This window comes from Eumetopias jubatus, unplaced genomic scaffold (genome assembly GCF_037043125.1).
Source record: "Eumetopias jubatus isolate StellerSeaLion01/CBP00866 unplaced genomic scaffold, mEumJub1_p1.0 scaffold_3, whole genome shotgun sequence".
In the NCBI taxonomy this organism is placed as follows: domain Eukaryota; kingdom Metazoa; phylum Chordata; class Mammalia; order Carnivora; family Otariidae; genus Eumetopias; species Eumetopias jubatus.
The window spans coordinates 28,319,711-28,332,916 of NW_028274809.1; positions in this window are offsets into that span (position 1 = coordinate 28,319,711).

A 13,206-nucleotide genomic window follows, 5' to 3' on the forward strand; every position below is an offset into this window, starting at 1 on the left:
CTCAGGCTACTTTTCATTTGGATGTTTAAAAGAGACATTTTGTTGGCTACATAGCCATTTTTGCTACTTTCTTTTCCAGAAAATTGTGCTTTTAAAAAGGTTACCATGGTTACACATGGGTCAGTAACCAGCTGTTGTTGTTTTTCTTAATTTGCTATAAACCAAATAACAATAGGACTGAAAGTTACAAAGTGCATGGATCCTTACATCTTAGAATTTTCAGGCAATGGATGCTTCTCTACAAAATGCATGTAAGTGCTTGCTGCTTATCTAACTATTCCTATGCTACAATGCCTACCTTAAGTCCTACTTCTTTCAGAAAGTGTCCTCCCTCTTTGGAATTCTTTTTTGTCCATTATCTCTCAAAATGTGAGCCAGTGAACTATCTTCATAAGAAGCACCCTGAATGAGGGGCACCTGGGTGGTTCAGTCATTAAGCATCTGCCCTTGGCTCGGCTCATGGTCCCAGGGTCCTGGGATCGAGCCCCACATCAGGCTCCCTGCTCGGCGGGAAGCCTGCTTCTCCCTCTCCCACTCCCCCTGCTTGTGTTCCCTCTCTTGCCGTGTCTCTCTCTGTCAAATAAATTGATAAAATCTTAAAAAAAAAGAAGAAGAAGAAGAAGAAGAAGAAGAAGCAGCATCCTGATGGATTGCTAAGCAGGCCAATTCCCAGGTTTCATGCCAGGCCTAATCAATCAGATTCCCTGCTGTGGAATATAGTAATCTAAATATTTAACAAATCCAGAAAATGTGCACAGTAAGGTTTAAAAATGTTTTTATCATTTTATACTTACTTTATGGAGTAAAATTCTACATATGAAATAAATCTCATAATCTATTGTTTTTTTGCTTTACACAGTCTTAAGAAATTTTCTATGTACAATTTTAACAAATGTAATACACCTATATATACCTTATCATGAACTAAAACATTTCCATGTTTCCAGGAAATTCTCTCATACTTATTTCCTGTCACTCTCCCCTCCCCAGAGCACTGCTCTGGTTCTGGGTTTTTAAAAACATATTTTATGTGGTTTATATATATGCATATGCCACCTGAGATTACATCTCTTACTGATGCATAACATAAAGCCCACTCTCACAGCTTCCAAGCATATGGCTCTAGCTTTTCCTTGGCTGGTAGGAAAAACTGTTTCCACTCAAAATAAAAATTTAATTAAGGACTAAACCATTTTTAGCAGCTGTGATGGATTTGGGTACAAATTGAGTGTGACTATACTGCTCTTCAAAAATTCAACCACACCTGCTTCCCTAAACATTTCCAGATGAAAATAACACTGATTATTAAGTAATACATGGTTGTACCTTAAAGTATTTCCTGTGAGAGCTCCAAAACTCTCATCAAAAGGTGTTAATAATGTGTGCCTCGGTGACTAATATTACAATATTCTATGCCTAACCATACAAATGTTGATATGACTCCATAGTCATTATAATTAACTCTATAACAATAGCAGAATTTACATTGTTTTCAAGTGGGTGTGTAATATTAGCAAAAATAAGCTAAATAATGTTTCATAAAATAAGTCAATAAATTTAAAAGAATGAAAGTAGTCTCAATATGAAATTAAATTAGAGATAAATAAAAAATATGTCTGAAAAGTCTTCCAAATATTTGGATATTAAATAGCAACATATCAGTCAAACAAGATATCACAAAAGAAATTAGAAAATATTTTTTGTTCTTTTTTTTCATGAGAAGTATACTCTTTAATCCCCATCACCCATTTCAGCCATCCCCCCACCCACCTCCCCCCTGGTAACCATCACTTTGTTCTCTATAGTTAAAAGTCTGTTTCTTGATTTCCCTCTCTCTCTCTGTCTCTCTCTCTTTTTCCTTTGATTCTTTGTTTTGTTTCTTAAATTCCACATATGAGTGAGACCATATGGAATTTGTCTTTCTCTGACTTATTTTGCTTAATATTATACTCTCTAGCTCTATGCATGTTGTTGCAAATGGCAATATTTCATTCTTTTTATGGCTGAATAATATTCCATTATATTATATAATTATATAATATATATCTTTATTCATCTATCAATGGACACTTAGGCTGCTTCCATAGTTTAGCTATTGTTAATAATATTGCAATAAACATAGGGGTGCATGTATCCCTTCTAATGAGTGTTTTTGTATTTTAGGGGTAAATACTCAGTAGTGCAATTACTGAATCATAGGGTAGTTCTATTTTTAATTTTTTGAGGAATTTCCATGCTGTTTTCCAGAGTGGCTGCACCAATTTGCACTCCCACCAACAATGCAAGAGGGTTCCCCCTTCTCTGCCAACACTTGTTGTTTCTTGTGTTTTTTATTTTAGCCACTCTTACAGGTGTGAGGTGATACCTCATTGTAGTTTTGATTTGCATTTCCCTGATGATCAGTGTTGTTGAGCATCTTTTCATGTGTCTGTTGGCCATCTATCAGAGATTTCTCTCTTTGGAGAAATGTTTGTTCATGTCTTCTGCCCATTTGTAAATTGGATTATTTGGTTTTTGAGTGTTGAGTTTGATAAGTTCTTTATAGATTTTGGATACTAACACTTTATCAGATATGTCATTTGTAAATATATTCTCCCATTCTGTGGGTTGCCTTTTAGTTTTGTTGATTGTTTCCTTTGCTGTGCAGAAGCTTTATATTTTGATGAAGTCTCAATAGTTTATTTTGGCTTTTGTTTCCCTTGCCTCAGGAGACATATCTAGAAAAATGTTGCTACAGCTAATGTCAGAAAAATTACTACCTTTGTTCTCTTCAAGGATTTCCATGGTTTTAGGTCCTACGTTTAGGCCTTTAATCCATTTGGAGCTTATGTTTGTGTATGGTATAAGAAGGTGGTCCACTTCTGTTCTTTTGCAGTAGCTGTCCAGTTTAGAAAATATTTTTAAAAGAATAAGTTCATTCTAAGAGGCCAGCAACACCCTAATACCAAACCAAACAAAAACATGGGAAAAGAACACCACAAAGCAGTATCTCTCATGAATGTAGATGAAAAAGCCTCAACAAAATATTAGCAAATTGAATCCAGCAATGTGTAAAAAGAATTACATATGACAACCAAGTAAAATTAATCTCAGATATTTACAGCTGTTTCAACATTGGAAAATTGATTTATGTAATCTGTCACATCAACAGGCTAAAGACAAGAAAAATCACATGATCATATCAATAGATGCAGGTAAAGCATTTGACAAAATCCTACACTCATTTATGATAAAAACTCTCAATAAACTAGGAATAGAGGGGCACTTCCTCCACCTGTAAATAATAACAAAAAACCTACAACTAGCATATTTAATGGTGAGAAATTAGAAAATTTCCCACTAAGATGAGGAACAAGGCAAGGCCCTCATCACTCCATGTCAACATTATATTGGAAGTCCTAGCTAATGCCATAGGACAACTGATTGGGACAGAGAACATAAAACTGCCTTTGTTCACAGATAACATGGCTATCTATGTAGAAAATCTGAAAGAATCAGCAAAAAATACCCCTTGAACTAATAAGCAATTATAGCAAGTTTGTAGAATATATGATCAATATACAAAAGTCACATTTCCATCTCCAGCAATAACAAGTGAAATTTGAAATTGAAAACACATTGTCATTTGCATTAGCACCCTCAAAAATGAAATACTTGGGCATAACTCCAACAAAATATGTATGCAGTCTATATAAGGAAAACTATGAAACCATAAAAGAAATCAAACTAAATAAATGGAGAGATGGTCTATGTTCATGGATAGAAAGACTCAAAAATGTCAAGATGTCAGTTCTTCCCAACTTGATCTTCAAATTCAATGCAATCTCAATCAAAATCCCAGCAAGTTACTTTGTAGATATTGCCAAACTAATTCTAGAGTTTATAGGAAGAAGCAAAAGACCCAAAATAGCCAATACAGTATTGAAAAAGAAGAAAAAAGTTGGAGGACTGATGTTACTACCTGACTTTAAGACTTACTATAAGGTGACAGTAATCATAAGACAGTGTGGTTGATGAAAGAATAGATGAATAGATCAATGGAACAAAATAGAGATCCAAGAAATATAGTCAACTCATCTTTGACAAAGGAGAAAAGGCAATACCATGGAACAGAGATAGTCTTGTCAACAAATGGTGCTGGAATAACTTGACATCCACATGCAAGAAATAAATCTAAACACAGGTCTTATATGCTACATAAAAACTGACTCAAAATGATTCACAGACTTAAATGTAAAATGCAAAACTATAAAACTCCTGAAAGACAACATAGGAGAAAATCCACATGACCTTGGGTTTGACAGTAACTTTTTAGATACAACAGCAAAGGCATAGCCCATGAAAGAAATAATTGATAAGCTGGACTTGACTAAAATTAAAAATTTCTGTTTATGGGAGACACTGTCAAGAGAATTAGAAGACAAGCCATAGGCAGGGAGTAAATATTTGCAAAAGACATATCTGATAAAGAACTGTTATCCAAAATACACAATGAATTCTTAAAACTCAACAGTAAGAAAGCAACCCGACTTCAAAAATGAGTCAAAAACCTTAACACACACTTCCCCAAAGAAGACATCCAGATAGCAGATAAGTACATCAAAAGATGCTCCACATCATGTCATCAGGGAAATGAAAACTAAAACAATGAAAAAAATAAAATAAAACAACAATAAAATAACACTATACATCTATTAGAATGACCAAAATCCAGAACAGGGACAATACCAAATGCTGGTGAGTATGCTAGTAGGAATGCAAAACAGTACAGCCACTTCAAAAAATAATTTGGTCACATGGTGTGGATATATGATCTACAAAGTTGTTTGTTGAAACTGTGTAAAGCATAGTTAAATAGTGTAGGTGGGTTAGTAGATGTTGATGTGTATGGTGTACTGTGTTGTCTCAGTAGTGTTACAAAGAATAAGCATTTGGTTCTTTTTTTCATGGTCTCCATTTATGTGGCTATCTTGTAAGTCAATAAATTCATGACTATATTCCAAAAAAAATAATAATAATTTGGTGATTTCTTATAAAACTAAACATACCCTTGCCATGCAATGAAACAATAGTGCTCTTTGGTATCTGCCCAAAGGAGTTGAAAACCTAAATCCACACAAAACCTACACAGAGATGTTCATAGTAGCTTTAGTCATAATTGCCAAATCTTCGAAGCAACCAAAATGTCCTTCAGTAGGTAAATGGGTAAATAAACTACTGTATCCAGACAATGAAATATTATTCAGTGCTAAAAAGTAATGAGCTATCAAACCATGAAAAGAGATGGAAGGCCTTAAGTGCACATTAATATGTAAAAGAAGCCAATATGAAAAGGCTACACACTGTATGATTCCAACTCTAGGACATTCCGGGAATAGCAAAATATAGAGACAGTAAAAAGATCAGTGGTTGCTAGAATCTGGGCAGTGGAGGGTGGTATGCATAAGCAGAGGATAATTAGGGTAGTGAAACTACTCTGTACAATACTGTGAGGGTGGAAACATTTCATTATACATGTCCAAACCCATAGAATATATAACACACCAAGAGTGAACCCTACTGTAAACTATGAGTTTTAAGTGATGATGTTATATCAGTGTAGGTTCATCAGTTGTAACAAATGTACCACTCTGGTGGGGGATGTTGATAATGAGGGAGGTTATGCATGTGTAGGGGCAGGGGAAATATAGAATATCTCTGTACCTTCCTCTCAATTTTGCTGTGAACCTAAAATTACTCTAAAAATTAGACTCTTTTTTAAAAAGAATAAAAATAAAACAACATATTAAAATATATGAGGTGCTAATAAGCAGTACCTAAAAAGAAATTTGTGACCTTAAGTGCTTATTTAGAAAAGGAAAGTTCTAAAATGAGCAAGTTTCTATTTTATGAAGCTACAAAAATAGGAAGAAATTAATCCCCAAATAGAAGAAAATAATTAAGCTAAGAGAATTCAGTGAAATAAAAATGGTGAAAGGATATTCCAAAATCAGAATAGAAACCATTTCTACAAAAAGTCTACCAGTGAACATTTGGAAATTTAAATTTTTTAATAGCCATTTACAATCACAACAAAAGTATGAATACTTAAGGATTAATTTAGCAACATATATGTAAGAACCATACATACAAAACTATAAAACATTACTGAGTAAAATCAAAGGTGATATAAATTTTTTTAAAGATGATGTAAATAAATGAAGGCATATAACACATTGGTGGGTCAGAAGACAATGTTGTTAAGGTGTCAGTGTTACTCAAATTCATGTATACATTTAATCCCAATCAAAATTTCAGCAGGATTTTTTATATTAATTGAAAGCTGATCCTAAAATTTATATAGCAACATAAAGGAATTAGAATAGCTGGAACAATTTTGAAAAAGAATAAAATTGGAGGACTAATATTCCCTGGTTTTCAGACTTATTATAAAGCTCATAGTAAAACTTATTATTGGCACAAGAGTAGATAGATTATAGATTGATCGAACAGAATACAGAGTCCAGAAATAGACCCACACCTTACATGGTCAATTGATTTTATTTTAAAGTATGCTCCATACCCCACATGGGGCTTGAGCTCATGACCCTGAGATCATGAGTCACATGTTCTGCTGACTGAGCCAGTCAGGCATCCCTGGTCAATTGATTTTAGACAATGGTGCCAAGGTAACTTCAATCAGGAATAGGATTGTGTTTTTCAGTAAATGGGGCTGTAACAGCTGGATATCTACATGGGGAAAAAAATAAACCCTGGATGTTTCCTCACCTCATACACAAATATGCACTCAGAATGGATCATAATTCTCATCATAAACCCTAACACTTCTAGAAGAAAGAATAGGAGAAAATCCCTGTGACCTTGGAGTAGGCAAAGATTTCTTAAGGCCACAAAACTCATGAATCATTAAAAAAATATATTTTTGACAAATTGCATTTCATCAAAATTGAAAACTTCTACTCTTCAAAAGATATCATTTAGGAAATATAAAGGCAAACACTGATGGAGAAAATATTCACAAAACCATAAATCTTTTATCTAGAAATGAGTTTGTATACAGAATATATTAAGAACTCTTATAACTTGATGATTCAAAGACAAATAGCCTAATAAAAATGAGAAATAATATATGAACAGTTACTTCATAAAAGAAGATATATGAGTGACCAATAAATATGAGAAAACATATTCAGCATCACTCATGTTCATGGAAATGCTAATGAAAACTACAGTGAGATATTACTCTGTGTCCATTACAATAGCCCAAGTTAAAGTCTTTCATATCTGGCTACTGTGAGTACAAAATAATACAACCAAATTTAGAACACAGTTTAATAGTTTCTTATAAATTTAAACAAATACTTCACACATGACTAAAACTCCATTACTAGGTATTTACCTGAGAGAAATAACACATGTTCACACAAAGACTTGTTTACATATGCAAATAGCAGCTTTATTGGTAATAGCCAAGAACTGGGATGTCTGTCATGTCCATCAACAGATGAACTAATAAAAAAAATATATTATACATCTGTATGATGGAATAGTACTCAGCAAGAGATGGAACAAGCTACTGATACTTCAGCAACATGGATGAATGTCAAAAAGCATTGTGCTGAATGAAAGAAATCAGTCTGGTGTGAGATTACACGTATATAAAACACCAGAAAGGCAAATCCAGTCTGTAGTGACTAAAAGATTAGTGGTTGTCTGGTGCCATGAGGGATAGGGTATTGACTGGGAACGGCCACAAATTAAATCAGGTGATGAAAATACTCCTGAGTATAGTGGTAGCACACAGGCATGCCCTTTTGTCAAAACTCACTCTGCAGCATACTTAAATAGGTACATTTCATTCTAGGTTAACACAATAAAGTCCTTTTTAAGGAAACTGAGTCACTGGGAAACAGCATGAAAAATGTGAATTTTCCAAAAGTCTGCTTTTGTTTACAGTCAGATGCAGACAGATGCTTTTAAATAAAATGTTAAGGGGCACCTGGCTGGCTCAGTTGGTGGAGCGCATGACTCTTGATCTAGGGGTTTTGAGTTCGAGCCCCATGTTGGGTGGAGAGATTACTTAAAAATAAAATCTTTTAAAAAAATAAAAATAAATAAAATGTTGTTAAAATCACAACGGTATCATATGGTGAGAGTTTGATCAGAAGGAAACAATTTGATCAGAAGGAAAAATAGGTTGTAGTAGCTCATCATTAGTGCAGGAGGGGGTCCAGATCACCACCTTCTTCTCTCACCCTGACAGCGCAGCTCCTCACCCCCACCAAGTCAAGGTACAGCAGAAGCAGTTGATTGTAGCCGCTCAGTCCACATACCTGGCGCACTGTTGATAGGTCTCACTAGGAGATAGCATATCTGTGTTTATCTTTGTGTTTTCTTTCTATCTTGACACACAGTTTTGACGTTTACACAAACTCCGTATCTACCAAACTTTAGCTTGTGTTTCACAGTTTACATGGTTGAATTTATATGCTATATTTCAAGCTTAATTACTTTTTGCAAAGTTACATATTATTATTTCTTTTGAACATCACGATTTTTCATTGTAATGTTCATGATGTGCCCTTCATTTTCTCATGCTTTCTACTGGAATCAAGAATAAAGGAGGTAGAATTTAGATAACAGGCCTGTTCATTCAATACATCTATCTACATGAATACAACATTCATGGTTATACAGCTGTATGCAGACTCCATACTGCTGCTTTATGACAGTTTTTTAGAAACCTAAGGAAAGTTACATAATAAATGAGGGCAAGTAAGGTGAAGTTAATTAAATTCATACTCATTTTTCCACTTGGACAATGGCTACATTGGTGTGACAGACCTGTCTCAGCATTCTGAATGATGACATGCAATGAAATTTGGTATGTCAGAGCCTTCAAACCTTTCCAATATCTGGTGCTGCCTCATGATTCTTCATCAGTTTGCCTTCAAATGTTATTTCAAAAGTACAAAATTATGCCCGTTGAATGGCCTCCTGTCAATTAATCTTGCTTTATGTAAAGTAACAACTGATAAATGTTTGCCAGTGAAAGTTACCTTGTTTGCCTTTATCATTGCTTTTCTGATAGTCTCTCTGATATTAATAAATAAAGCATTTTCTAGTGGACTGCTAAAAAGGTAAGGCTACTTAATGAGTCTCCTCATTTAGATGGCAGATTTATGTGTGTATGCAAATTTCTCTAGTTATTTTTCATAATCTGTCAATCTAGCTTTAAGTTTCCTAAGAAAATTTCTAGAAAATCTTATATAATCTTCATTGATACCATTAGAATAATTTTAGATTCTTTACAGAATTTCTGAATTTATTGTTACGAACATAAGGCATATACATATAAAACATTACATTGACAAGCATGCATTGCTAAGACCACCAGCAACAAATCATACACCATATTTGATGCTATTTGTGCTATCTGATAGCACATAAATCTTTGCACTAGAAAATGGCTTACAAGTCAGAAAGTGGGGATCTCAACTGCAAGGAAAAAGGTTTAGGTCTGAGAAGGTCACACAGAAGATGTAATGGGATGTGGATCAAGAACTATAGTGCTTGGTAGAGTTGGTGATAAATGTGAGGAGACAGACCTCAAGTTTCAAACCCGGAGCTGTTAATACAGAACAGCAAAGTGCATGAGATTCTAAAGGCTTTGGGCGAAAAGAAATTTCAAAGACTGTGAAATCGTCTGAAATAGGAATTCTGAGTTATTCATCCCTTTATTTGTTGTATCTATCACAGAACTCGGTACATCAAAGGCAGAAGTATTAGTCAAATGCATAACGTATGAATGAAGTGGAAATCCATCTGGGTTAAAAACAGGGGGTAGTATTTCTTCGTGAGAGGGGTATACCAAGCTCACCTCTCCAGTCACATCTTCTCTCTTTCTTGCCCATTATCTTCAAATAATACCGATTTTCATTATGTTTTTAGAATACTCAAAACTCTTCCCTGCTAAAGAATTTTGCCCTTGCTGTGTGCCATCTGCCTCAAACATATTTCCATAGCTAGCTTTTTTGTCTCAACTCAGAAGCTACACCCCCAGATAAAGGCCTTCTCTGACTACTATATCTCAAGCATCTCCCCCAACATTACTCTCTATCACATCACCCTATTAATGTTCTTCATAACAGCTAACTCAATCTGGAATTATCTCGTCCGTGCAAGACCTCATATATTTACGGTCGGTGCTATCTTTTCCCAAAGAACACAATTTTCTTGAGAATAAAGACCCTGTCTATCTTGTTCACTGCTTTAATCCCAAGTTGTTGGACACAACCTGGCACATGATAAATACTTGCTGAATGAATAAAATAAACTTCTAAATAAAAATGTGATTTTTGTATCAACATAACTCTGGGTTGAAAATGGCAGAAAAACCTCAACTGGCAAAAAAAAAACTAAATAAGGAATGGATTGGTTTCATCATTTAAGTGATTACATATGAGGTAAAGGAATTGCTACCTGAAACAACGTCACCAGGATGCACACATCAGCTCTATTTGCCTCTTCATGGGCTGGCTTCATTGTCAAACTCTGCTTCAGGCACACATCTTAACAATCAGGCCAGGAAGGGAGAGAGCTTCTTTTTCCTGGGAGCCGAACCTATTTCTCCCTGGTTATACCCTCATCACCAACCCAAAAACTGACCAGAGGGAAGAAATAAATTGCTTGATTGCAGCCTAACAGGTCGCATCTGGGAGTTACAAGTGGAGTCAATCCCACCCAAATCACAAGACTGAGGATGAGGGGGGGGTGGTTTCCCAAAGGAAACTTGGGGTCTTATTACTAGAAAGAAAGAGAGCAGATGCTGAGCATCCAAACACAAGATATTTTCTACAGTATCTTTCTTCTAATCCCTTAACTGGAATCAATCATAGTTTGATTCAAACCTATCCTTTTTATTTGGATGTTATTTAGCTTTACACAGTTCTCCTATTTCTGATCAGAATAAGGAAGACAGAAAGGCGTGCAGAGGCTATGTTATTTAATAGTCCTTTGGTTGTTTGTGAATATTTCTACAGCTTCTAATAGCTGGTTGCTACTCTGCCAGAATGCCCCCAGAATGCTCTATGGCTCTTTTCTTTGAGCTGGAAGCTGATAGATAATACTTAGGAAAGTCTTGGTGGTATAGCCAGCAGAACTCTGGAAAATGCTTGCTCAGCAGGCAGGGAGGTAGACTTTTGCGATTGGGGGTTGCTGGCGGGGAGACAGAGAGTAATGTCTCCGCATTAGAGGAATTTCCTCTGACTTCTCTTCTGCTTCCATCTTCAGGCTACCTTGACTTACAGAGCTCTTGAATTCAGCACAGCCACCTCTAGGGTTACCAGTTTCGCTCTTTAGTACCTCTGCTTGCCTTCTACCTCTTAAGTACCTTCTCCCTCCCACTTCGCTGCTCTTGTCATACTTCGGACTCACGTATGTCACCCGCACCATCACACCCGCCTCCTAACTGCTGTCTTTGTGCCTGTTTAACCTTTATAGCTCATCTTCACACAGCTTGAGAGTTATCTTAGAAATATATACCTGCTCCTTTCCTGCTCACCTCCATCAGGGATTCCTCACTCCTTTTAGATTATAGCAAGGGATAGAAGCCTTTCCCAGTATCTTCCTGTCTCCCTCTGCAGCCACATCTCTGACATCTCCTCCTTCACAGCTCACACTTCATCATGAAACCCTGGCAGTTCTCCAAATGTACTACATTCTTCTCCACCTTTGTAGCTTTGTAAAGACACAGCCTAAACTCTACAAAGATGAACTTCTACACATTACTCAGCTCCAACTTTAATCAATGAACGTATAAATGTATGGGAATTATGACAAAAGGAAAACAATGGAATTATTTTGACTACTTCATGTCAAATGGGAATATGAGATCTAGATTACATTATAGAAACTGATACCTTCACAAAAGGGAAATTGTCAAATAGGAAATACCCTGAAGAATACACATATGCTTGATGATGTTACAGCTAATACAATAAAATTATAGGAGTTGAGCTCCTTTCCAACTCTCTTCAATGGAACAGAAATTCAACTAGAATAAAGATAGTATTCAAAAGACAGGTAACAGAGACAGATCTCTGTTGATGTACTCTGGGGAGGTCAAGGTGAGCGGACTTCAGAAATGTCTTTGGTCAACAAGAATCTGCTGTATGTCCTAGAGTTGTCAAAAAAAGTTACACAAACTCATAGCTTCATATACTATTTGTTTTCCTATTCAGCCATTTAAATCATGAATCAAACGAGCCCATAAGCTCCCAAAATGAAATGTGGTGTTGGAAAAGATTAGGGATCTAAGTAGGAGCTGAATTTAACTGCTAACAACATTAAACTAAGAGTCAGTTAAGAGAAAAGGACGTTTACCATTTTACCTGGCTTCTGCACTGTTTATAGTTACTTCCAATCCACTGAGTGGTTTTTATAATAATGAATAAGTGGAAACCCACATAAAAGCTATCTTTAAATGCCATAAAGATGAGTAATCTAAAGATAAAGCGTTCAAAGTCATCTTTGCAACAATACGTGGGCAAATTTTCCATGGTCTCATGAGGCAGCTGAAGAAGGATTTAGATCTCTGTCTCTAGCTAGAGATTCTATCTAGAATTAAAAGAAGAGTTGAGATTAAAAAGTTATTTTTTATTCTGATAGTCATAAAATACTGGGAAATAAAAATGCTTTTACCCAAAACTATAATCATGTTATTACCGTTTTTCACATTCTCATAATTATTGGTAATTTGCCATCACAATAGTTAAAATAAATTCTTATTTATTCCCTGGTTGACTTGGCATACTATTAGTTTCCTGATAAAGGAAGTAAAAAGGCCCATATGCTTGAGAGAACAATCAAAGGCCTTAGAGTCAAACTGAACTGGGTTCAAATCCAGATTCATTCCCTTCGATTTGGAGCAAGTCCTCTAACTTCTGATTATTTCTACATTTTTGAAATGGTGATAACTTCACAGTGTGTTATGAAGATTGTATGATAAAATAGACAGAAAAGGCTGAGCTCAGTTTCTATGTTATTCCTAAACTACCCACAGTGTGGGCCATCTTTTCAGCCTAAAACTTCCCTGGATGAGCAGGCAAGAGCTTTACTGAGCAGTTGAGTCCTTATGGGTCTCACAGAGATGGGCTGAGGGTGGAGGACATAGGCAGAGCACACCTAAAAAGAGTCAAAGATTGA